Source organism: Onychostruthus taczanowskii, unplaced genomic scaffold, assembly GCF_017590055.1.
Source record: "Onychostruthus taczanowskii isolate IOZ18803 unplaced genomic scaffold, ASM1759005v1 scaffold8, whole genome shotgun sequence".
Lineage (NCBI taxonomy): Eukaryota > Metazoa > Chordata > Aves > Passeriformes > Passeridae > Onychostruthus > Onychostruthus taczanowskii.
In genome coordinates, this window is record NW_024505892.1 from 16,586,247 (window position 1) to 16,610,380 (window position 24,134).

Sequence of the window (24,134 nt, forward strand, 5' to 3'; positions counted from 1 at the left end):
TGGAGTTTCATGCATTACAGTTTGTTCTCATTGCCTCTTGTCAAAGCATTGTAACCATGAACACGAATACACTCCTTACTGGAAGGCCGTGGTAGAGAGGTACTAGTGAGACCCAAGACAAAAAACAACTTGATCATTAGAGCTGGATACTCTGTGGCCTTTGGTAAATGTCTGTCCTGGTTTTGGCCAGGACAGGGTAATTTTTAGATAGGAGGGTGTGTGGCCGGGACCCAGATGTTACTTTGTACCACCTCAGGCCATTGCTGCAGCCAGGGGAAAAAGGGACTTGCTCTTACTCTCTCTCTCTGTTCTGGGGAGAAGGAGGTTCCCCAGTTAAGAAGAGGTGGTGAGGGAAGCTGTCTGGTATTTGCTTGTTGTCATGGGCCTTCCATGTAAATAGTTTCTTTGTCTTATACCTTTTTTTATTAATATGGCTGCCATTAGTTTTCTTATCTCATTGCTGTTTCCAGTTAATTGTTCTTATCTCCACCTGTGCCCTCAGTTAGAGTAAAGGTGGAGCAAGCAGTGGTGTGGTTTTAGCAGGAGTACTAAACTGGAAAATACCATTCCTAAACTGTGACTATGTCTTAGCACATTTATTTGAAAAAGGATAGGCAAGGGAAGGTGTTAGTTAATCAAGTTATAGAGCTGGGAGCCAAAAAACACATTCTAAAAATTAAAATTAATATTTTTTTTTTTTACTTATAATTATTTACTTGAGTACTTCTGACCTTGCAGCGCTTCTTGGAACTTTAATACTCTCCATAAAAATACCTATTGTTTCTGTTGAAAGGCAAGGTAATAAAGTTGATCTCAGAAAGATGGAAACTGTCTCCAGTGGAAAAGTGGAAACTGTTTCCAGTGTCTCACCTTGCAGATCCTGCTGGCAGCGATCTCTTAGGGAGTGAAAAGCATTCAGTGTGTGCAGGAGGAGTCCTGAACAACCCTTCCGTATGCTTAAGAATTTCAGCAGCGGCTTCTCTTTGAAATTCTGACAAAGATCCTTGGCTGGGTTTTTGGAAACTGTCTAGGATCTAGGTTACATTACTACAGTACCCTATTTTTTTGCTTGTTGATGGGAGCTTTATTAAGGAGGATGGAAAACATACCATATCGTTCTGTCCTTCATCTTGCTTGGGGCAAGCAAGGGAACTCCAATGAGAATTACAGGAAGCACCTTTTGATCATCCACAGCATAGTTGATCAAATAAAGCAGTTCCTCAGTAGCCTGAATTACTGCTATTTAAACACATTTTCCTGTCCTTCCCCTAAGTAAGCAACTCTTCAGGCTGACTTAAATTGCCAGGACTGTAAGTGTGATGGTGCTTTAGAAGAAAGTTGTGATTTAAGGGCCAAATCAAAGCTATTGGAGAGAAATAGTTTTAAAATATTTTTGCTAGACTGCAGAATCTGGTGTTTTACATAAGTTATAACTTACATACATGGATGGCAAACTATCATTATACATTTTTTTTTCCCAGTGCAAGTTCATAAACTCTTGTTAAAATTGTCCAAATTCACATGGAGGAAGCCAAACTGGCATCCAACACAGCTATATTTAAAGCTCTTGGCAGGACTTTTTCCATATGAAAGATGTTATATGTAAACTCTTGGACTAAAACTCAAAGTTTTGTGATGACAATTGTAAAGACTGCCAGATCATCTAAAATTAAGAGATTTTAAATACTAGATTAATGTTCTTTGTCAGAGTTCTCTTGTCTTACACTGCCTTTCTGTTGTCCATGTAAATTGATTTTTCTTACAGCGCCTCTGGGAAATATCCACTGGATAAGCTTGTAATCTCAGGTATTTGGCACCTCTGTTGCTTTCTGCCATGGAATCCTGCAAAAATGGGGTTCATTGAAAAGTCTCCTCTTAAGTATTTGAGCGTAATGAATAATTTTTCTTTTTTTTCCTCCCCATATTGTGTTTCTAAGGAGAATAGTTATAGCCTGTGGAATACATCCTGTTTTCTTGGCTGCAATGAAACCCTTGCTTTTTATTGGTAATACCTACTATTTTTCCTCTTTGTGGAGGCTGCCAACATCTGACCCAGGACTTCTTAAAGACAAAGGCTAATAGAGATGAGTTCCTTTGTTTTGTACTGGAGAGGAAAGGTTGGGGTTTTTTCAGCCAGCTAGTTTTCCCTGTGGTGCTTTCAATCAAACCTTGTGTGTGTCTCTTTCAAAGGAAAAAAAAAAAAACAAAAAAAACCAAAAAAAAAACAAACCAAAAACAAAAAACCAGCTCAAAACTAAAAAATCAAATCCCAATAGACAACGAAAAAAACAAACAGAAAAGCCCCTACCAGGTGAAATTGACTTTGCCCAAAGTGTAAGAAAGCCAAAAAAGTAAGGGCCCTTTATCCTAAATGCACATATTCTGATTTTTTTTCTAATCTATATCAGTACTAATGTAGATTAACCCCCAGTAATTTTTAATTTGTTAGTCTTCCTCTACACATATTTTTATATAAATAGATTAGGTAGCTGAAACTTCTTTTTGCCTGTTTCACGTTTGTGTTTAAGGTCAAGAAGACACATGGGGTGAAAGTCTGGGTTGACTTATGATTTGCATTTTCCAACATCAGTTTTGACCTTGAGTTGCTAAGTATGAACTTGGAACAAAAGAGCTTTATAGAAGTGGTTGATGGATGGGTTGTAATATTGAAGCTTCCCTCCCCCATGCTCACATCCTCAGAGCTCAGTCCATCCTTACCCTGAAGTGCTGCCTTCATAGGCAAGAGTCTGCTGCTTCAGGACACAAAAATGCTGAGGCTGGCACTTCGGGAGTCTGTTTATAATAATGAAGATGTAGGAGACAGAGAGAAGTCAAAAGTGTGTAGGTAAGTTTTGGGATTGTTTTCTACTTTTTTCTTTCAGTGGGAGGATGTGCCCCAGTGTTTCCTAATGAAGAATTGCTTTAGATAAACATCTTGCCTATCTATTGCATAGGAAATGCTCTTGTCTTTTGTCTTCTCTCTGCAAACAGCTTGCTTTGTGTGGATTGTGGTACATTTTTTTTTAATTACTTTTTTATAAAAAGAACCTTTTTGAGCACTATCCCTCCCAGCTTTCCATTTATTTCAGTACCTCTAGCTATCACGAGTTTGTTTTTTGTTGACTTTGCTGAACTTCTTCACTGAAATACTATAAAAGGAGGGGAGAGGTTGTTTTGGGAGGAGAGGAAACTAGCAGCAGTGGAAGTAGCAACCCGTGTGGTGATATATCCAGGAACACTCTGGAGACCATATTTTGCAATACTGAAATCTGAAAACAGAGTTGCCCCTGCTAGGGGTTGCCCTTGTGTTTTTAATCAAGCTTCATTAATATTCAGCCCTGAGTGTGGTGTGAGAGCAGCACTCCCATAGAGCTGTAGCCGTGCCGTGCTGGGCTGGCACTGTCGCTCCTGGGATTCTGCCAGCGGCCTGGGGGGTCCTGAGACCAGAAAATGGGACAACGTGGCTACCTGTGCTGTCGTATCATAAACTAGTCTATGCTGGAAGGGACCTTTAAAGCTCCTCTAGCTGCCTCCCTTGTGTTTAATTTAATTAATCTGTTTTGCCGTGGATGGAAAAGGTAAATTTGTTACAAGAACAGATGGCACAAATGGAAAGGGATGGACTGAAATGAAACAAAATTAGCATGAGGCAGGCATCAGTCCCATTGACCTAATGAAGTTCTGTCTTCTGCTGTCATCTTGAAGTCAAGTTAGACTCTCATATGTGTTGTCTTAGTGCTGCTTAGTGGGGGGGTTGGTTTGTTTCTGGAAGAAAAATAAACATAGAAAGGGAGGGGTGTGTCACTTATTTTGCTAGAAGGGATTTTAGGAAAAAAAAAGAATATGAAAAATCTACAGATGTTAAAATGCTGTGGATTAAATCCTATGGGTACTACAGATGCTGAGAATGCTCATGGTTGCCAGCATCCCTATGAGACCTCTAATAATTACAGCAGTCTGGTACTGTAACCTTGCAAGTTATCCTTTAGGGTGATTGAGGCTTGCTTGAAGGTCAGAGATCTTCCTCTGCAAGCCTTGTAGAGACAGATCTTGATCTTGGAAACTGGAAGTTCTCAATTTGTGGGTGCAGAACAATGGACTGATGCACAAAGAAGTGAGAAACCTCTGTATGAAAATACCACCACTATCCTTCAGCGGAAGAGCAACATCATTTTCTTGAAGGCTGGTGCTTCAAAGTGAGCATAGATGGGGCCAATGTGATGTGGCCATAGCTATAGCTGAAGGTGTTCTCTCTCATCATTTTCAAAAGGGCTTTGAGGATGGCAGAATTTCTATTTTACAGTTAAACAAGGATAACTCAAAGGTCAACTGCCACATCCGTGCAAACTAATACCTGAGCCTGCATCCCAACACTGCTGAAATAGGAGATCCCAATGGATTAAGCTGCCTTCCAGTTCATAGGTTGTGCAAGATCTGGCTGGAATGGGCTTGCCTTGTGTTGAACTGTACTTTGATCTGTTTGGCTTTGATGCATAGGGCACCAGTGCCCAAATCTATCCACCAGATCTGAGGAGGAAGGGAGTAGGAGTGCCTGCTGTTTTGCAGACCTGGGATGATTGTGATGAGTAAGATTACTTTAGTGGATAAAGGAAAAGAATTACATTATTTCCTGTAACATTCTGTAGACCTTTAAATACAAGGCATTGATTTTTATTACAACGTTGTATGAAATTAATGTTTCTAGTATTTTGGTGCTGTAGGAAATCACCATAAAAGTGCCTTCTCTCATGATCAATATTGCAGTGGCCCAAAGATGTCTTGGATTTCCTGTCCATCTCCAAGGATGTGTGCATGCCCAGAGACAGGCTTGCTCCTTCAAATCCAGCTTGCCTTCTTGTTACTCTGCTGGTTAATGCCTGGGCTGGAATCTTTCCTGCTGCTTTAACAATCCTGAAATGCCTTCATCAAAAAAACCTATTTTGATTAATTATAGCAAACCCTTGCAAACAAATTGAAGAATGGATTTACCACATAAATTTGTAAAGGATGGTGATGTACATACTAAAATTACTTTATGAGGTACATCTGAGGATTTCTGTGGAAAGGCTCAAATGCTTTTTTTTTTTTTTTTTACTTTGGTTAAGTAAATTTCACTGAAGATATGTATGCAATATCCCCAGTGATTAATTGCTCTCAAATACTTATCCCAGCTGAGTTATATAATATGAATCTCAGAAGGATTCCCAATAAAAAGTCTGTGAATGGTAGATGTAAATGTCTGCAGTGACTTCTGAAATTTTAGATGTAAAAAGTGCTAATGGGAAAAATATTTTACATAGCTTCTGAGATAGGGTCTAGAATTTAAGGTCTGGTGTTTAACTCCCACTGACTTAAAATTGTGAGGCTTTGTTATAAATTATTCCTTATGCTTCTGCCAGAACAATAGTTGAGTGTCTTCAAAGAAATTAGATTAAGGCTGTGAAGTGAAAAATACCAAATGGAAAGGTATGTACTTAATTCCAACTGCTGCCTGCGAAAATCTGCTATAATACACTTCAGATGGCATGATAGGGTTCCATTTCTGAGTACCTCAATAAAGATGCGTTTTTTTGGCAGCAGAATGATTAACAATTTTTCTTTGTTACATGAAGTCCTAAATTTTTCAGAGTGGTTTTTGCTGGCAACTAAAAAATGAGAAATGGACAAACACTGAGCTGAACACGTAGAAGTTTTCTTTATAGGCATAAAATTGACTTTCAGGGCTCACAATATCTGTACTAATACTTGAAGACCATGAGTTTTCTTTGCCAGGGCATAGCCTTTCTGAGGAGGTTGGAGGCAGGACGGGAACACATCTTGTGCTGGAGTGCTGAGATCAGCGTTGTCATGGGAGTCCTGCGCGTGCTGCATGCAGGGGATCGGGAAAACAAAGTTTCTCTACTTAGGTGTAAAGGAAATATCATGAAACATCTGTTGTGGTAAAGGAAAGCATAGTTGAACACATGAAAGTGTGAGATCTCCAATCCAGATAGGTAGACAGCCTGTGCTTATCTTGCCTGCACTGTTTGGGTAACTGCTGCCTCAAAAACAGGTTTCAGTGGTGAGGCTGCTGACGTGCTCGTCTTTTCTCCGACAGTGTGCACTACCACAGTCTTGCTTCCTGATGCTGGGCTTTGTCTAGCACTCCTTAGACAACTTTTTGAGTGGTATCATGCCAGCTGTGTTTTTGGACTGTGCACATGGCAGCAGAGGCTTTCAGGTCCTAATTTCCCATGCGCATCTGTGGCGGGAGCCATTTGAGCCCATCCATGCTGTGTCGTGGCTGCTCTGCGATGACATCTTACAGCAGCCCTCTCACTCTCCCCCCAGGAAGTGGCAGTCCAGGCTTATACAGCAGGCTACTGGTGGGACCACTCTCACTTTGGTTACAGACTGGCTTCTTCTTGGCTGCTGGGAAGATCTTGGTGTTGGAGCAAACATGAATAAAATCAGCCCTAATCTGTTTGTGTTGAGTTAATGTGACCAGTGTTAAGCACAGCTGACTGATCACCTGGTGTTTGGTTTTAGAGGGCCACAGCACAGACCTGCAGATACTAGGGTGATGTAGAAATGGGACTTGAATAGTTATTGAAAATAAAAAGAATTTTTGCTAATGTAATGCAGCCTTTTTGTGTGTTTGGTGCAGTTTCTGTAGGGATGCCCACATCTGCGCCATGCAGAGCAGCACTGTCCTTTCTGTCGTAAGAGAAAACTGATCTTTTCAAATGGTTCAGCTGGTGACCAGCAGCTTCCTGCTGCAGCATCTTGCTTGGTCCTCAGCTGGTCCCTATCCAAACCTGATGATCAGATATGCAGAGGGGTACCAAGAAGCAGGGTTGAAAGCACCTTTGTTGGAGAGATAAAGCAGCAGTAGTAGTTCCACCAGCCTCCAGCTTTAACTCAGGACATTAAAACAGGTTTGGATTTCAACAAAGCAAATGCTATACAGAACTGGAGATTATGAAACTCTGAAAATCACACATGGTTTTTTTTAATGTTGAGGAAAGAGACATTAGTCCACACTTGCATTCATTTAAAAAGTCATTGACTTTGCATACTTCTGTATTGGTATGCATGTAACAACAACAAGAGATAAAAAAAGCAGCAACAATCCCAAGTAGGTGCTCACATAACTCCACAGAAGGATGGACAAAATCACTGGCTGGCACAGAGGCAGTGTGTGTCGTGCATGGGGCAACTTGCAACTTATGATGAGCGAATGGGGGGAATGACTTGAGCAAGCATGGCCAATACAGCCCATGAATAGGAGCTAGAGCAGCCCGTGGTTTTGGTTGTACTCAAGACAGTAACATCAAACAGGAGCCAGCTGTGGTACTTCTCTGGCTAGCCCTCCATTGCTTTATAACCACTTGGTGTTGGAAGTGCCTCTTGCCACCTTTTCAATGCCAGTGGCAACATTCTGAAAAACCATCTGATTCCAAAATAAATGTGCACATGCAGATTTCCTGAAAATTAGCACAAAGTGTGAAATGAAAACAGATTTAGTTATTTTGCTGTAAGCTGGTATGTAGTTCAGCTCTCTATAACAACTCCCAGAGGATATAATAAATATGGAAGTGTTTAATATAAGGCTTCATATTTTCTTTAGTAAATGGCTTTGAGTAAATTGTCCTGAACTATTTTTAACTCTGTAGAGCGGTTAATGGTATAACTATGTTTTTTCAGGCTTTTTGGTCAGCTTGTGGGTTGGTATTTTGGAAATATATTTTCAGGATTTTTGGTCAGCTTGTGGGTTGTTTAGAGGGGGAAAAAAATTGCTTTCTGTTTATATATGTAGTAATCTAAAATGGGGATTTTTGAGTTAAATACCATTAGGTAGTAATTTATTGTCTTTGGTGTCAGAGGTATACTGGTGATGGTTTTTGGCGTTCATTTCTTTTTAGAGTGTTGTTTTTGGGATTTTTTTTTTGTGTGGTTTTTTTTTTTTTTTAAACTTTCCTCACCATCCTTAAAACAAAACATGCTGCACTCTCTCCCAGGCCTTGCCTTCCCCAAAAGAAAACATTGTAAACCTTTTTTTTTTTTTTTTTTTTTTTCAAGAGTAATTCAGAATTTACAGGCTGAGTTTTATTAACCTTCTTCCCATGCTATCTATAAGCATGTGTGACATGGTTGCTTATATGGAGTCATTAATGTTAGTGCCAGGTGAAATTTGTTCTGGGTGATACAAATCCCCAAAGTAATGTTTTCTTATTTCTGAAACACTGAATATCTAATCACCAAGGGTTTGACAATAGTGATATTTTCAATTGTGTTGGTGCTACTCTAGTTTACACTTGTGGAATGACTCTTGATTTGTAATCTTTTGAGGCACTTGGTCTTACTCTTGTAGAAACTAAAGTTCAGATGAATAATTATGAGGACTAACTAAGCTTGTCCTTATTTTATGTCATTTGCTTGGTTTTATGGCTGCAGTTTAAGTATTTCGCAACCAAACCCTGAAGCAGAAATAGCAAACAAGCCCAAACTGACATATTTTTAAGGTTAGCTAAGCGGTAATGAAAACTGTGACAGCCATCTAGTAAGTCCAGTCACAGAGTATTCCGAGTTGGAAGGGACCCCCAGGGATCATCAAGTCCAGCTCTTAAGTGAATGGCCCATATGGAGACTGAGCCCCCAGCCTTGGTGTTGTCAGCACCGTGCTCTGGCCAGCTGAGTCAGACGAGTAGTAACTGCGCTGGGTTAGAGTTATTTGAAGCCATACATTGCATTCATTCATACAAAATGTTGCAATTCCTCGCATTGCTCGAGTAGTTCCACTCATTTGTTTACATTTGGAAGAGCAGCAGAGCTCCAGGAGTTGTATCCGTACAAGCTTTATTTACAACAGAAAAAGCACAGTTTTTTATGAATAAATAGCCATGAATCTGTGCAATACACATTTCTCACTGATCAACATAGATCTCTAGTACAGATTTTTTTCATCAGCTTTATTATATGCAGTGAATAGTCTTAAAATTTTGGCAAAGTTAGTATTGTAAGTAATAGCAATTATTAAATTCTGGAGACAAAACCTAAAACAAAGCTGGACCACTCAAGTTCACTATCTCTGTACCTCCAGGTCCCACTTGACAGGTGCTGCTTTGTACTGGGTTACAGTGGGGAATGGAGGCGGAGGTTGGATCGCTCATCTCTGCCCTTCACTTAGGGGATAGGAAGTGTAGAGCTCATCTGATTGTAACTGGAAACAACTGCTGAACTTTCGTCTGCTAATTACCCTTTCACTGACGACGGCACTGCTTAGCATCTGGTAGTCATTCTATCTTCTTTAAAAAGAAGCCAGTAAGAAAAAAAATATAGGACGGATAAAAACAATGAGGTATCAGTTTAGAGCACAGAACTGATAACAAATGTTCTATTTCTGGTTTCTTTGCTGCCATAGAAGCTTCATACCTTCATACAAATAATACGTGTCTTTCATCACCTGTTAAATGAAGTCTGTGCCTGCTGCTTGCAGGTGCTTTGATTATTTTTAGTTTATGCAAGTATCAGTAGAAAGCTTTGAAAATTCTTGGGTTTGCTTTTTCTTTCCTCTACCTGTGGTGTCATATTTTTGTCGTGTTATTTTACAGCCATGGTTGTTACCAGCCTCATCCAGCTCTTCACTAGATGGCTTTTCACTTTACTCTCTCTGCTGTGCAGGGTCACAGGGAGCCCAGGAGGCTCCAGCACTGTGGCAGCAGCACTGCAAGGCTGCAGGACTGCGAGCTGTCACTGCACTGGGGTCAACACTGGCTCCTCAGCTGCCTGCAAGGTTCTAGCAAGCTTGTAAGATTGAGTTAGGATTTCTAGAACAGTAACAAGGAGGATTTGTGTAGTAGTTGGGAGAGGGATTTATATTCTAGTTCTTACTGTTTTGGCCTACAGTATGAGGGGTAGGGTTGCTGCCTGTTCCTGTACAGAATGCTCATTTCACACCATAATTCATGAACATGCCTCCCTGGCATATGCAGTGTTTAGCTGTTGGAATGATGCTCTGCATAAAGCTGCAGTGCACTTCAGTCTGTGCTGATTTTTGCTTCAGACTGGCTTCTGTGTCTTTTCAGTAAGTTTTATGTGTTGAAATACCTACACTATGCCCTGGCATAACCTGCCCAGTCATATCTAATACACCAGAAGAGCTTGGTGCAAGGCATGTATGTCAGGTAGCAGTAATAAAGCTCCAGTGAAATGTTTCAGGCCTCCTTCAGATGCCTTATGACCCCAAGAATATGTAGAAGAGTTGTAATGCCCCCTCTGATGGTGGCAGCAGGCTGTTGGCAGAGCTTAGGCCACCATCCCTGGTCTCTGTAGCTGCAGGTTGTTGCTACCATTAGTCCTCTCCTCCTGTCCTTGCTGCAGGATCCTTGGGCCAGGTCCAGTGAAGGTGCAGTGCTAATTCAGCCTACTAACCCAAGGGCAAGCTTTCTGGCAGAAGGGACAACAGTTTTATGTATTAGCAGTAATGTCCACTCTGGAGGTGTCATGCATGACTCATTCACTTCAACAGCGCCCACCTTAACAGCATCCGTCCTCTCTCCGGTGTTCTAGATCAGCACCAAAGTGATCACTGAAATAAGACAAACTGAGACAACTGTGAAGATGTGAAAGAACCTGGTAGGAGCTCTTTTTCTGGCATTTTCTTACTATACAACTGTACATGAGTAAGCATTTTCTTGGGAGGTTGCTGGGCCCAGGAGCCTGGACTTGCTGCCCAGTAACTTTACAAGGTAACCCTAAATGCCTGAACTCAGTTGATATCCCTCTCCTTGGTTTGTTAGCTTGGTTTTTGTTTTTTTCTACTCCTTTAAGGACAATGATGGGTACTTTTCATTAAGTGATCTCTTCAGTCTGAAGGCCGGCAGAGTGCACGGAGAGGTATGAAACAGGAGTCCTGTCTATACCTCCTGCTGAAGGGAAGGTCACGGGACCAGAAGGGAAAAAACTGGGAAAGAAGCCTTGAAGGCTTTATAGTCTGGGAATTAGGGCTGTTGGCTGGTTTGGATTGATGTGGGTTTTGGTCTGCGCTCTGGGAGTTTTTTTCTGCTTTAGTCCACTTTGGGTTTTGTTTTTTCTTTCTTATTCATGTCTCTGATTAATAATAAGGCAAATACTAATAATTAAAAGTTCTATGTATCCAGATCTATGTTCTTGATTCCATGTAATTTATTAATCTAATTCCTTTACCTAGCTGACCAAGTATTTTTGGCATGTCAAAATTAAAAACTTTGCTTCCTGTATTTCTCTTGCATACCTCTCTGGTCTCTTGCCATCTCTTGTCTTTGTAGGAACTGGAATTTTCACTTAGCTGAAATTCCTGTTTCTCTTGCACACTTTGAGTATTCGTTAGTTTCCTCTAATGAAATTGATGCCAGACCAGTGTTGCTTGATCTACTGCTGCAATTAAATGCAAATTAAACCAGTTTTGCTCAATGTTAGTCTGCATTACAACTCACTAATTAAAAATGCCGAAGTCTGGAAAAACCTGAGTCACTGAACTTCCCAGCCTGGTACAACTGTCTGTGACTTATGTTGCAGTGACACAGGTTAATTGGTTTGGAGTTCAGGACACAGCAGATGCCTCTCAGATACTAAATAAGTAGAAGACAGGGTATTACCCCTTCCTGTTTGCAGCTGCTTTAATAGGAATTGTGCTTTTTTAAAAAAATATGGTTATTCACAATTGGTGGGTTTAATTCAAGCAGAAGCTAGTGCTAGTGACCAAACAGGCAGGTCTCTTCTTGTCATGTTTTTGATTTGCTCTGTTTTGCTGTAAATTCAGGGCTTTTAGTTTGCCCCTGTAATCCTGCTTTTCCGGGAGCCAGAGTGGGAGGAGTGCTCCTTCTCTGAGTTCAACGCTGTCTGCCTCATTCACTGGTGTCTCATCTCCTTTTGCATTAAAATCAATTTTCCTCTTCCTGCCTGTTTTCTCCACCCCTCCTCCTTTGCACATCTCTACCCTGTTTTCATTTGTGCTGTACATTTTCCTTTGGTGTTGATGCTTCCCAAAAACCCGTCCTGTTGGGACAAATTAGTATTATAACAAGCATGCCCTTTAATATTATCTCCTATGCAGGGTGCACATGGGGCCTGATTTTGAAATTGCCTTTGGGATGGGGAGACTATTACTCAGCACACTTTCCCCTGACTGTGTTTGGAGGCGTGGCTATACAGGGAGTTTAGCTGGGAACCCACTATAGGATGACTTGAGATGTGCTGGTAGGAGTAGGCATTTTGGTGGGTAGCTATTTACTGCCCTGTGTAAATGACTGTTTTTCATTAGAGTTGTTTTTTAAACTGGTTCCACCTCTATGCATGTGTTCCTTTCTTAGGCTAGTCTTAAAAAGCTTAGGAAACTGTTTGGCAATTGGGAAGCTGGTGACACTCCACAGGCTATATATCTGGCATGCTTTGGATTGTGGTCACTTTTTGGAACTTTGTCTCCTCAGAAGAAGACTACCTGTCTCGAAGTCATCCCCAAACCACAATCAAAACACTGAAGTTTTTATTTCATTTTCAGTGTCACTAAAAGAAAATTGTTTATTCAAAGGAAATGTTTACAATTTATGGTGGTTCTTTTCCCTATCCCTGATGCCTTGTCATTCCGAAAATTTACCCTGAGTACTCAGATTGTAGATTTCTCAGCAATGTTGTTTAATTTCTTGGAGTTTATCATGGTGTGGACTTCTGATTTTGATACCAGTGTTGCAAGAAGATCTGCCATCCTTTGACATCTATTGAGCAAGCATGGATTTTCTATGCTTGTGCAGCCTGTCACTGCAGCCCCAATACCAGGGCACGAGTTGATCCTACCTCGACAGAATGGGCTAGCTGCTGTGTTACAGTGGTTTGACCACTAGGGATTTGTATGGGATGTGAACCAGTGCTCCAGTACTGACCAGCATGAGGGTCAGATTTCTTGTGCCCCTTGGCTTCTGGGAAATGCATTTGTTGGTGCCTGTGAGTGCTGCGTGGAAGGAGGGCTGTTAGGGGTTTACAGTGGTGGTAATATTTAGTCTCTACTCTGTAAGGAGAGTTTTACCTATGTGAGTGCAGAACCAAAAATGCAGAGAGCTCTGGTTTTGGGACTCAGGTTTTTCTTTTAACCTTGCCTTCTGTTGCTGCAGTCTTTGTCCCTCTCTATGGCTTTTTCTGAATACACAAAGTAAAAGAGATGGATGTTTTGGAAGCAGCAGAGCAGCATCCCACTGAAAGCTATTTTATGTTTGCATGTGTAAGATTCTCCAGTTGGCTGAGCACTGGAGTAGACTCACAATTCCTAATTCCTGCTCTCCTAATTCCTGCTCTACCATTAATCGCTAACATAAACAGGGATAAACTCTTCCCATGCCCTTATATTTACTAGGAAGTCTAATTCAAGTGAGCTAATAGGAAGCACTGAACAATCCAGTGAAGAGTTCATTCCCTCAGTTCTTCCTGTTGAAATCAAGGCCTCTCTCCAGTTCCTGTTTTAGTCCTGTTACCATTAATAACCCCTCCTAAGCCAGTGCTGAAACTTGCATTCCTCTGCTGTGGCTGAAGGCAAAGTTGGGATGAGGAGGAGGTTGGGGCATCCTCCACTGGGGCAGTTTCCTGCCCAGCCCTTCCCTTTGCCTGTCCAAGAGCAAGAGTTAAATCATGGCAAGCAGGGCAGTGGGGAAGGATGGGGACAATATTTTTATTCAGGAGTGCTGGATTCAGCTGAACTTGAGGCATCAGCTGCTTCTCTTGCTGCTACCTATTTCATCATGCCCCAAATTGTAGTTTTAAGTGCGGTACTGCAGAAGGCAAAGCCCATGTCTTACATAAACACCTGCAGGCAGCACTCTCCTGTATCTTACACCAGGCAGGCTTGGCAGGAGGGTGTGATGGAGCAGAGAGAAGTTTGAAGGGAAGGAGGCCTCAAGTGGCACAAAGAGATAGGAGAGGGCAGGCCAGCACTGGGGATGCAGGAAGGGTATGTGAGGGAAATGATAAAAGTAGCAAGAGTAAGAGAGGAAAAAGGAGAGTATTCTTGTTTGTTTAGGTTTTAGCAGCCAGGTGGAACACCTGCCATGAGATAGCCTCTGTGGAGAGACAGAAATCAAACCTTGGGGCCTGGTTAAGACTGTGTGGGTGCAGCAGCTCCTGTGCTTGTAAGCATGGGAACTAGTGTCTGTATTCCTCTGTACAAAACCTGATACCTACAGCAAATATTGCAGAGATTCCTTGTTTAGGTTTGGAATGTGGCAGTTCAGAAAAACCAGATGTTCTGCTGTGCATGAGTATGTCTCTCCTGCTCCCAGAGTGTTTCTCTGCTGCCCTTCTTGTTCCTTGCTGTGCCAGTTAAGATTTTGCAGAAGAAAGTAAAACTAATGTATAATTCATTCATGATGAAATGCTTAATTCCTGACCCTTCTGAAGGACTGTTTAACTTCCAAAGATTGAAATATAATTGTGTTTATTTTAGCATGCCCAGCTTTGCTCATTTCCCTTTCCCAATAATGGTTTCTGTATGCTTTGAGAGGAATAGCCACGCATTTTTATTTTTAAGATCTGCATATTCATACTGAAATATAGGTTACATCTATTCCATGCAATAGTGAATGAGATTAGGGAAAAAAAAATTAAAAAGAAAAGAAAAAGAAAAGGCAATCCCTGCATTCTCTAGTGTAGTGTCTGTGGAAGTGCCCTCTGGCTTGTTTTTGCTCAAGGGTTTGCTTTTCCCCACTTTCTCCACTTTTAGCTGCTATGTGAAATGTATGCTAACTTCAAAAAATCATAATAGGCCATCTCAGGGGAGGTTAAATATAGAAATTATACTTAACTGAGTTGACATAAAAGCTAACAGACATAGAATTCAGCCACAAATAATATAATGCTGCAGGAGTAATAATACACTATATTCTGGGTTTTTGTTGTTTTGGGGGTTTTTTTAATTCTTCCCTGTGTATCATCCCTGGTAGTTTGGTTTTGGGCATTGATCCTGTATAGCTCCAGACGGAGCATGTTCAGAAGAATAATGGTTTTTACCATGAGATTTTGATGAGGCATGCTTAAGAGAGCACAAGGATTCATCTTCTCTCAGGTCTAAAGCTCTGGTTGGGAAAAACTGATTTGAGGTAGTTCTTACCAAGGAAAGCCAGAAAGAGTCAGTTTTAATTTCTAGAATTCAGTTTCATTAACTACCATCAATGGAAAATTTTCCGACAAAAGGAAAGGTCTGGACTGGGTAATTTTGCAATCATTGGACTAATACCAGATGTATTAAGGAAATAAAGCAAACTCACAGATAAAGATCTAACAATTAAAATTAGGTATTGTCATCATGTCTGCAAGTATCTCGGTATGCAATCATGTGAACACTGCAAGGCACAGAGGGCCATGTCTGACCACAGGGTTATTAAGGGCAGGAGATTTGGGTTTGGGTAATACAGAAAGTGAATGGCTGAGGGAAACACAAAATCCAATGCAGTGAGTCCTGATTTTGTATTTTATTCATAGATCTACTGGCTTTCTACCATGGATCTCTAGCCCTGGTGTCTGTTGTGAAAGGGGCTTTGCATAATGTATGATTCCTTTTGAAATGGCCTTGAAATACTTCTTCAGGGTGCTGTTCTCCGTCTTGGGGGATGGACTGAAAAGAATCACCAGCACCAGCTGAAGAGCTGCGGAGTATCTGGTTTCAGGGTCTTTCTGCCTGTGCAAAAAATAATGTTTCTGTACAGCAACAGTGTAAGCAGAGGGTGTTGGAGGAGATCTGTTGTGTCTGCAGCAGTCGGGCAGGTTGACTGCTGAGAAGCTGCTGGGTGACAGCAAGGGCTTCCCTGGTTATTGTCAAGTTGTCTCTATTTATTTATTCACCTTATTTTTTGCTCCCATCCTGACAGTAATGAATTTTGGTAATTCACAGTGGGGAAAATTGATTGGCTAAAGAACTGGATTCCATGCATGATGAGCGTTGAACCCTACACATGATGTTGGGTTTAACAAGAGTTTGCTGGTTGTAAATATGCTTGTGTGCCCCTTCTGTTGGAAGCAGAAAGTGAAATTGCAGCTCTGTCAGGCAGGGGAGAAGGAGGGAGAGGCAGAACTCCAGGAAATGGCAAGTTCTTGCCCGAATGCTGTTCTCTGCTGTGAACTTTTGTACCTGTAGTTCTCTTGCATCCAGCTTTACCAGTGGGAGCAATTAACTGCTGGTCAAGAAAAATTTCATGAGAGCCAGGAGGAGATTTCTGGGGAAGAGCTGCAAAGGCAATGGAAACAAACACACATTAGAAACATTAGATTCCTGAATCTTAGCAAATTGAAAAATAACAGGATAACTTAGGCTTTAGAAAACCTAGTGGAAATGAACCAGAACTTTTTGCAAACTGGAATGACCTTAGCCTGCATTAAATTGCTGCTCAGTGTGAGACCGCAGTTAAAACAGGGATTAAAAATGAGGAGAGTTCATACTCCTACCTGCAGATCAGTGTATCTGTCCATGTTTGGTGGGAAAACAACCCAAGAGTAGTGTTGGGAAGACCTCAGAACAAATCCAGCGTGTATGAGACAAAGAATCAGAATAATAACCATAAATTTAGAATTGTGGCAGTAAGCAGCATGAGGATGGCAAGAGGTGTTTTTTTCAAGTTTAATTGAAGCTTTAATTTGTGGCACAGCAGTTTTTGAAATGCTGACATTAGCAAGGATTGACTGTACAAATCAGTCAGATTTATAGTGTGGATTGGAAAATGTTGAACAAAGCAGACAGTAACTGTATTTTTTTGAAAAGTGTTCCTAAATCTGTCCCCTTGGAGAAATCCTGTATCTCTTTCAATTCACATTTCAGGTTTGCTGACTGAAAATCTCTGTGGCCTGACTGGTTACGAATGTTTTCATGCAAGCACATTAGCTTTTAAGTTGGTACATAAGCTGCTTTTTTTAAAAGAAAGTGAAAAAGCTTGTAAAATATTGTGTTGGAAACAAAAAAAGTCTTTTTTTCATATAGACAGATCTGATTCATCAGAAAGCATCAAGATAATTGTCACGATTTTCATTTTAAAAGGAAACCAAGAAATCTTGGCACAAGTGTAAAACTTTCTGTTGCTATACTGGCCTGTTGCCTGGAGCTAAATATTTGCCTCATGAATTTTCCTTTCCCTATCAGGAACAGGAAGCAATGTTACAGATGAAATGCATTAAGGTTTGTAAGTGATGCCTGTTATTCAAAAAAGGAAAGATGCTTACATGTTACATGATTTATCAACTAGATAAAACAATTTTTATTCTGGCTGAAATCTGGATGGTCACTTAATTTCTGGGAGTACTTCTAAGGTGGAGATTTGTACTCACTTGCTGCAAGTCCCTTCTAATGAACACACATATTAGACCCAGGTTTAGTTAAACAATTCCAAATCCGTTAATATGACTAGGCACATTTTCCTCTATTTTTCCCTTAATTTTTCTTTTATTTCAATGAGCTCAGCCACCAGTGATTCAGGCTCTTGCCATTGCTTCTCAGCCTTTTATGTTTTGTGCTCTTACGGTAACTCTTCATCTTCCCTTCTGTCTCTGAAGTGGGGCAGCCGTGGTTGGCAGCAAGCAGCTGCATTTTCTGTTCTCTGTCACTCCCTCTGTGCCTTACCTGGAGTAAGAGGAAAGAGAAACCAATCCTGTCAAGAGACTGCAAAACCTCAGAGGCCACAGAAATACGGAAGAGGTGTTTTAACATGCTGCTCCTTTCAGGGGCTTCTGGAAATGCTCCTACTTGTTGGGAAGACCTCAATCTGCAGCAGAAAAACCCAGCATCCCTGTCAGCGTACCTGCTGGCCTCCCAGGTCAGGAACCATCATGATATTGGAAACATTGTGTGTTATATCAAATACAATAAACATAACAATTGGCTCACCTTTTCTTTCTGCCTGGGACAAGGTAGAGGGTGAGCAATTGATTCATGCCCTATTCTTAGTCATAAGGGAATTCAGAGCCACCACACTACATTTATCTAGCTGATAATGTGGTGAAGGGCTCTCTGAAACTATACTAGCAAGGTTTTCCTCCAACTTGGCTTGTTTCGAGACAATAAAGGTGATGGTGCTAGCTTTGATTGTCACAAAAGACTGAGGAAGGGCTTTTCGCTGTAACTGTGTATCCTAAAGAATCTACTCTGTGTGTGGAAGATATTAGTGACATCGAACAATAATTCATTCAGTTTGTATCTTTATTGAATCTGCTTTGTGCTATATTTTCCTGCTTTTTAAATAACAGTTGCCATCTTTATGGTATTAAAGGATAAAATTTAAATGGTGAAATAAACCAGCCAAAATGCAAAGATTCAATTTTTTTGCTACTTTCTGTTTCTATGTTTCTGAATTTAGGTAAGTTGGTTTTCCCCCAGTGTTTTTCCAGGAATATCATGTTATCTGATGTTTAATTATTTCCCTCTCATTGCATATTGTAGAGTACAATTTCTGATCTCCAGCACAGACTTGCATATTTTATTCTCTTTATGGGTAATTCTCAAAAGTTTTCCTTTCATTTTGCCTTTTCATGCAGCTGTTAAAGGGCTTCCTTCTTAGCTAAGCATACCTGACATTAAATAATCACTCTGTATATTATGACTACACATTTATAGTTTGTGAGTTACGCTAGTTTGAATGAGAGTTTGGCACACAATGGAGTTTTTCCATGTATTCTGGAAAAGCTTTGCATGCTAATAAGCCTTGCAGTTAGCTGAAGTACTCTTGTTTCCTAATGGAATCTGCTTTCTTTAGACTCTTGAGGAATTGAGTGAGAGCACTGTGGTAGTTGTGGTTTATATCTATCTGTGCATTATCACACACCCTTGCAGGAAGGAGCCAGAAGAGTTCTAGAAAATATCTGTACTGTCTTTGATGTTTGCATTTTTCATTTTATAGCCTATCAAGAACTTCAGATACTAATGAAAACTCGGGTCCTAGATGGGACCTATCTGCTGGCCTTGTTGCAATCGACTGATTTTTCTGGGCAGACATTTGTCTTTGTGAGATGTATCAAGTTACATGCTTCCAGTTCCTTATGCATGTCAGAAACAATTTCTTACATTGAGGGTTTTCTATGTAACTTCTTCAGCTTTATTGCATAAAAGCATCGAGGTACAAAATTATTTTTTGTCAATCAATTATAGTTGTTTGTGTTAAAAAATTGTATCTGTGTATGGTGTTACTCATCTGGATAAATCTTTAGTGTGTAAGAACTGCCCTTCATTCAGGTGACTTATAAGAAAATGCAGAGAGAGAAATTAGAGCCAAACTGATACAGCTCAACCCCCCCCCCCAAAAAAAACTATTGATTGTCAGAATTGGAATGACCCACATTAGCGGCTTCAAATGGAGAGCTGGAGAAGAGAAGGCAGGGAGTTTAAGCAAGAGAAAGACGATGAATAACTACAAAACACTGAAGGTCAGGAAGTTTGGAGCACAGCCTAGAGAAAGCTCAAGGTGTGTGGCATTGGGATTGTGCCCTGTGTCACTGGTTTTGAGTGGCCAGCAAAGGAAGCGTCCATCTCCTTTCTAATCCCTCATGCACACAGGGACTCTGGGGGTTGCTATGAAAACTTCCAAGCTCTCTTTGCAAATTCTCTCTAGCTACAGCAAATTATCACACACAGAGATTTTGTCTGGCTGTTCTAATGCAAATGGGCAACATTGAGTCTTCTGTCACAAAAAAGTGATATTGAGCAAACCATCTGCATGGGTGCCTCGCCTGGTACAATTGCTGGGAATATAGCTGTTTCACTCTACCATGCTTTCATTTAGAGTCGATTTAAAACTACTGTTTTTATTTGTGCCTTTCAAACTGTGAAAACTTTGACTTCTGTTTTGTTTCTAAAGATATTTACTAACGAGGAGCTGATGTAATTTGTTTTGGAGAACAGGCTCTTTTATACACAGAGTTTTATGAATTGAGATACAATCTCTGATAAACGTGGACAAAATTAATGAGCCTTTACGAGTGGCCAGAACAATATTTATTGTTTGCAAGTTGTGTTAACTCGTAGGGATCCCTTGACAAACCGGGGGAATGGCCTGTTGTGATTTGCAGCTGCCTGCGCCACAGAATGCGCTTACTAGAGCTTTCCACCCACTATTCAGCTTGCTGTTGCCTGCTTGTTTTCTGTTTTAAAAAGTGTTTTCATTGTCAAACTGCATCCAAACTATTTAGTGGAAGCAGCCCATTTGCTGGTGCTCCGAGACGCTTCACTTTGTCCCTGCTGACACCTGATGATGGATGCAGAATATTCTGAGCCGAATGGTAAATATGAGTCTTCTACTTATGTCACTGTGTTTAGAGATATTGATTTTATTCAGGTCCAACACATGTTTTATGACTCTGATTGTATGTGGGTGAGGTGACAGTACTGTCCAGAGCTCTGGATACCAGCAAAATCCCATGGATGTAAATATATAGAAAGGAAACAAACTGCATTGGGGGGGGGAAAAAAATCTTGTTCATAGAGGGAAAAAAAATCTTGTTTGCATAATAATGCTGTGATAAAAAAGGAAGGTTTTTGGTTTCTGTTGCTTCTGAAAACATAAAAATCCTACATAAATGTGTAGGATAATAACCACATCTGATAGTGTAAAAGGGTGTTCTGTGAAATCTGGCTTTACAGGCACTACAGAGCTAAACAGTATAAACTGAGGAGGAACTACCAAAGAAAGGGCATTTGGAATGCCTGCCTTGGTGAAATAGGAAAAATATGTAGGAAAGCCTGAAATTATGGGTACAAACTGAGTGCTGAGTTTTAGAAGATTGCACCAAAAGCTGCAGATATGGATGAAAAGATGTATAGAAGTCTGCACTGTATTTGCATTCTTTGCACTTCTAATTTATTAAAGGTTTATCCACTCAGTGCCATATCAAATACTGAAACTGGATAAGAGTGCTTCAAAGAAACTTTTCTGATTTGTTTCTATCAACAATCCTTGTTTGTGTTTTAGGAATTAAAGCAGTCCTTAGGGAACAATTCCACAAATATGTACATTTTGTTTTCTTGCACCACCTAAAGGGAACTGTTTGTGTGGTCAATCAAATGCATAGTCCTTTGTGGAATTAAATCTTAAAAAATAATAGTTCTCCAAAATACCTTTATGTATTTAAATGTTTTTAAGATAAATTGATAGCAGGTGTTTTCATGTTTTATCTCAGGTAGGTGTCTGCATAATTTCTAAGCTGGAAAACCCCAACATTTCTTTCTTTTTGTTTCTCTGTGTTTTATATGCTCGCTCTCTCTTTTTGTTTTTTAACTCAACAAACCAAAGGATACTTCTAAAAATTACTTGCTTCTAAAAAAATCTAGAGGTGCTACAATGATATCGTACTTTCAAAAAGGGGAAAAAGAAGTTTTCCTTTTGATGTTGGAGAACTTTTGTTCCTCATCCCACTGTGCAAGTGTTTATATTTTATGTTTCTAAGGAAATTAATTTCAAATGGTTTCTGATTAGTGGCTTGGCCCTTCATTGTCATGCTGATTTTCATATGGTTCTCTTAAAAATACAATATCAGCAAGGCAGACATGGTAACAAGGGAGAATCAGCAATCCTGGATATTTCTGAACACCTTAATGTGGGAAGAACCTGTGAGGGAGGAGGTGGAACTGGGCAGCCAGGTCCTGAGCTGGGTGTCCCAGGCAGAGTGAGGGACTCTGAGGTGAGGAGGGATACAGCAGTTAGAGCAGCATGGAGAGGGACAGCTGGAGAGGGCACAATGAGAATGTGGTGTCTTTTTCTCCCAAATCAGGGAAATTTAACACGTGATGCACAGCATCACATAGTGGGCTAGAACAAAGGGAGTGTAACTGGGAGCAGAGATGCAAAATGTCAGAAAAGTGAGATGCTGAGGGGGAATGCTGTGTTGTGGCTCTGGATGCAGCCAGTAGTGCTGCTGCTGGCTGTGGGGTTGCAGCTCCCTGATGAATGAAGGAGGCTGATGGCTGTGCCACCCCAGCACTCCTGTGCTGCAGTAAACACAGAATTGGTGTCGTGGTACCCAGCTGAGATGGTCTGTGCTTGCCAAATCGCTGGTGATCGAGGTGGGACTGTCAGCACTGGGACCTGACCTTCACATCATTGCCCCTTGTACTGGGAGGTGCCAGTTTTTTTGTACTGGGAGGTTTTCCTGCAGAATGTCACTAATCCAGCTTATTCCCTACTGGTGCTGGAATGTCCACATCTCTAAGATGTGTTATTGCCGTGGTTCCAGCATTCATTGCTTTTATTGTAAACTCAGAATACGTGAATGCCCGGTACACAGATAGTGCTCTGTAAATAGCTGGAGATTTGTAAAGGATTGGAGGGAAAAGCACAAATCGAGTAATGTCCACTGCACATTTAATTTTTTGTTTACTTACGTGTGGAAGACAGTTAAATTAATAAAGCGTCAGTAACTAAAGAGTTACCAAGAGTTTCTTCATGGCTACACAGTCAGTAGCTCTAAATTTACGCTCTTACTGCTGGCCAGGTGAATTTAATAATTGTTTAAGCTGATGAAATTGGGCTGTTGGTTTGTCACAATGAAAAATGTGTTTCCTTAATTCTCCTAGGAAACTGTAAATGGAGGGTCATAATTCACAGGTATTCTCTTCCATTTTTGGCTTCTTTTCCCTTGGCACCACTGGATGGTGAGCAGCCTTGTGCCACAGCACGTGTCCACCACAGCAGCACACTGATTAAGCCCATCATCCTCTGTTGGTGTCTCTCTTCCTCTTAGGCTTTATAAAAACTACTATTTTATTATTATCTAGTAAAGAATTGTGTGTGCTACTTTCCGTCCTGTACGTTTGCTTCTTGTGTCAGTTTTTTAATCTTGCCGGAAGCTTTGGAAAACCACAGTGAAGAGTTTAGTACAGGGGAAGGCTTCAATGTTAACTTGCTTTCATTTATGTCCTGTAATATGTAAATCCACTCTGGTTCTGTCTGGCATATTTTAAGTCATAGGTGCTGGTTGCATCCTTGTCTCCAGTGTTAATGGTGTGAAGAGCAGGACAGCAGCCTTAGCACTGAGGAGGCAACCAGGGCAGAAATGAAAACTACTCTTCGTTTTCACATTAGTCCTCCACCTAATTGGTTTTTTTCCTGACAATAAACGTGCCTGTTTTTTAGCTAGCAGAAATCTGTCAGCCTGGCACTGACAGATTTTGATCCTAAACTCAGGGATACATTGTGATTGGATCATGATGCTGGTCTTTCCATTTGCTGAAGCTTGCAGTAGCTGCTCAGGAGGAATATAATGCCCTGCTGACTCCGCTGTGTCAGTGTTGGCTTCATCACGATACCAGAAACATCTTTTGTTCACTGCTAGTTTATAAAGCTTTTCCTGATTGTTTTTAAATTGATGCTGCACTCTGGGAGAAGTTATAGGTGTTTATATTTTTTTTTGAAAAGAATCAATGCACAAATGTGCCTCCAGTTATTCTGTGTCAGCAAAAGTCTGAAAAATTTCTATGAAAAGAACACCCTTTTTTGACGTTAGTAGATTTGATTGTAAGATTTTTTTTTCTATTTTATTGTCTTTTTTTGAACTGAAGACCATAAATTTGTATACTGCCCAGAGGTGCTGAATTCCCAGGCAACAGATGATAGAGGAACTGAAGTCACTGAGGAATTACATTTAAAGATGCTGCTCATATGGTTGTAGAGCTCAAAAGTAAACTGCAGTCAAGTTGTTTATGTAATTGTTTAAAGACATTTTAATTCAATAGTTAAATAATTTTTACATGTTTTTGTCTCTTTCCTAAAAAAAAAAAAAAAAGTAGGCAAAGGGAAAACACTGTAAACTAAAAATATTACAAGGTTAAACTGAACTGCAAAGTTGTATTTAGAGTTTTTATAAATTGTGTTTTTTCCATCTGTTTGTGTTTGGGATGGGACAGGCCAGAGCTGAAACTTAAACTTCTCTATTTCAGATCCTCCTAATTTGGCTGTTGGCAATTCAGAAGCAGCATCCCCTGAGGGCCCCGTGCCTTCTGTGTGCCATGCAGAGATACTCCTGACCCTCTCTGTGATTTATGTGAACCAACCGTGCTGACCTGTTGGCCAAAATGAATGAAGTTCTGTTTTCTGTTAACTGGCAAATTACTGCTGTGGTTTTATTTCTCCAAAAGGGTTAAAAAAACTTGTGGGAAGCCCAAA

At 40.6% G+C, this 24,134-nt stretch overlaps 1 protein-coding gene across 4 annotated transcripts in view; it reads left to right on the forward strand.

The window, feature by feature from the left end:
* The window catches only part of NHSL1 (NHS like 1), a 175,678-nt gene that overhangs the window by 12,295 nt on the left and 139,249 nt on the right, over window positions 1-24,134 (forward strand). The gene's annotated exons all lie outside the window — the stretch shown is intronic.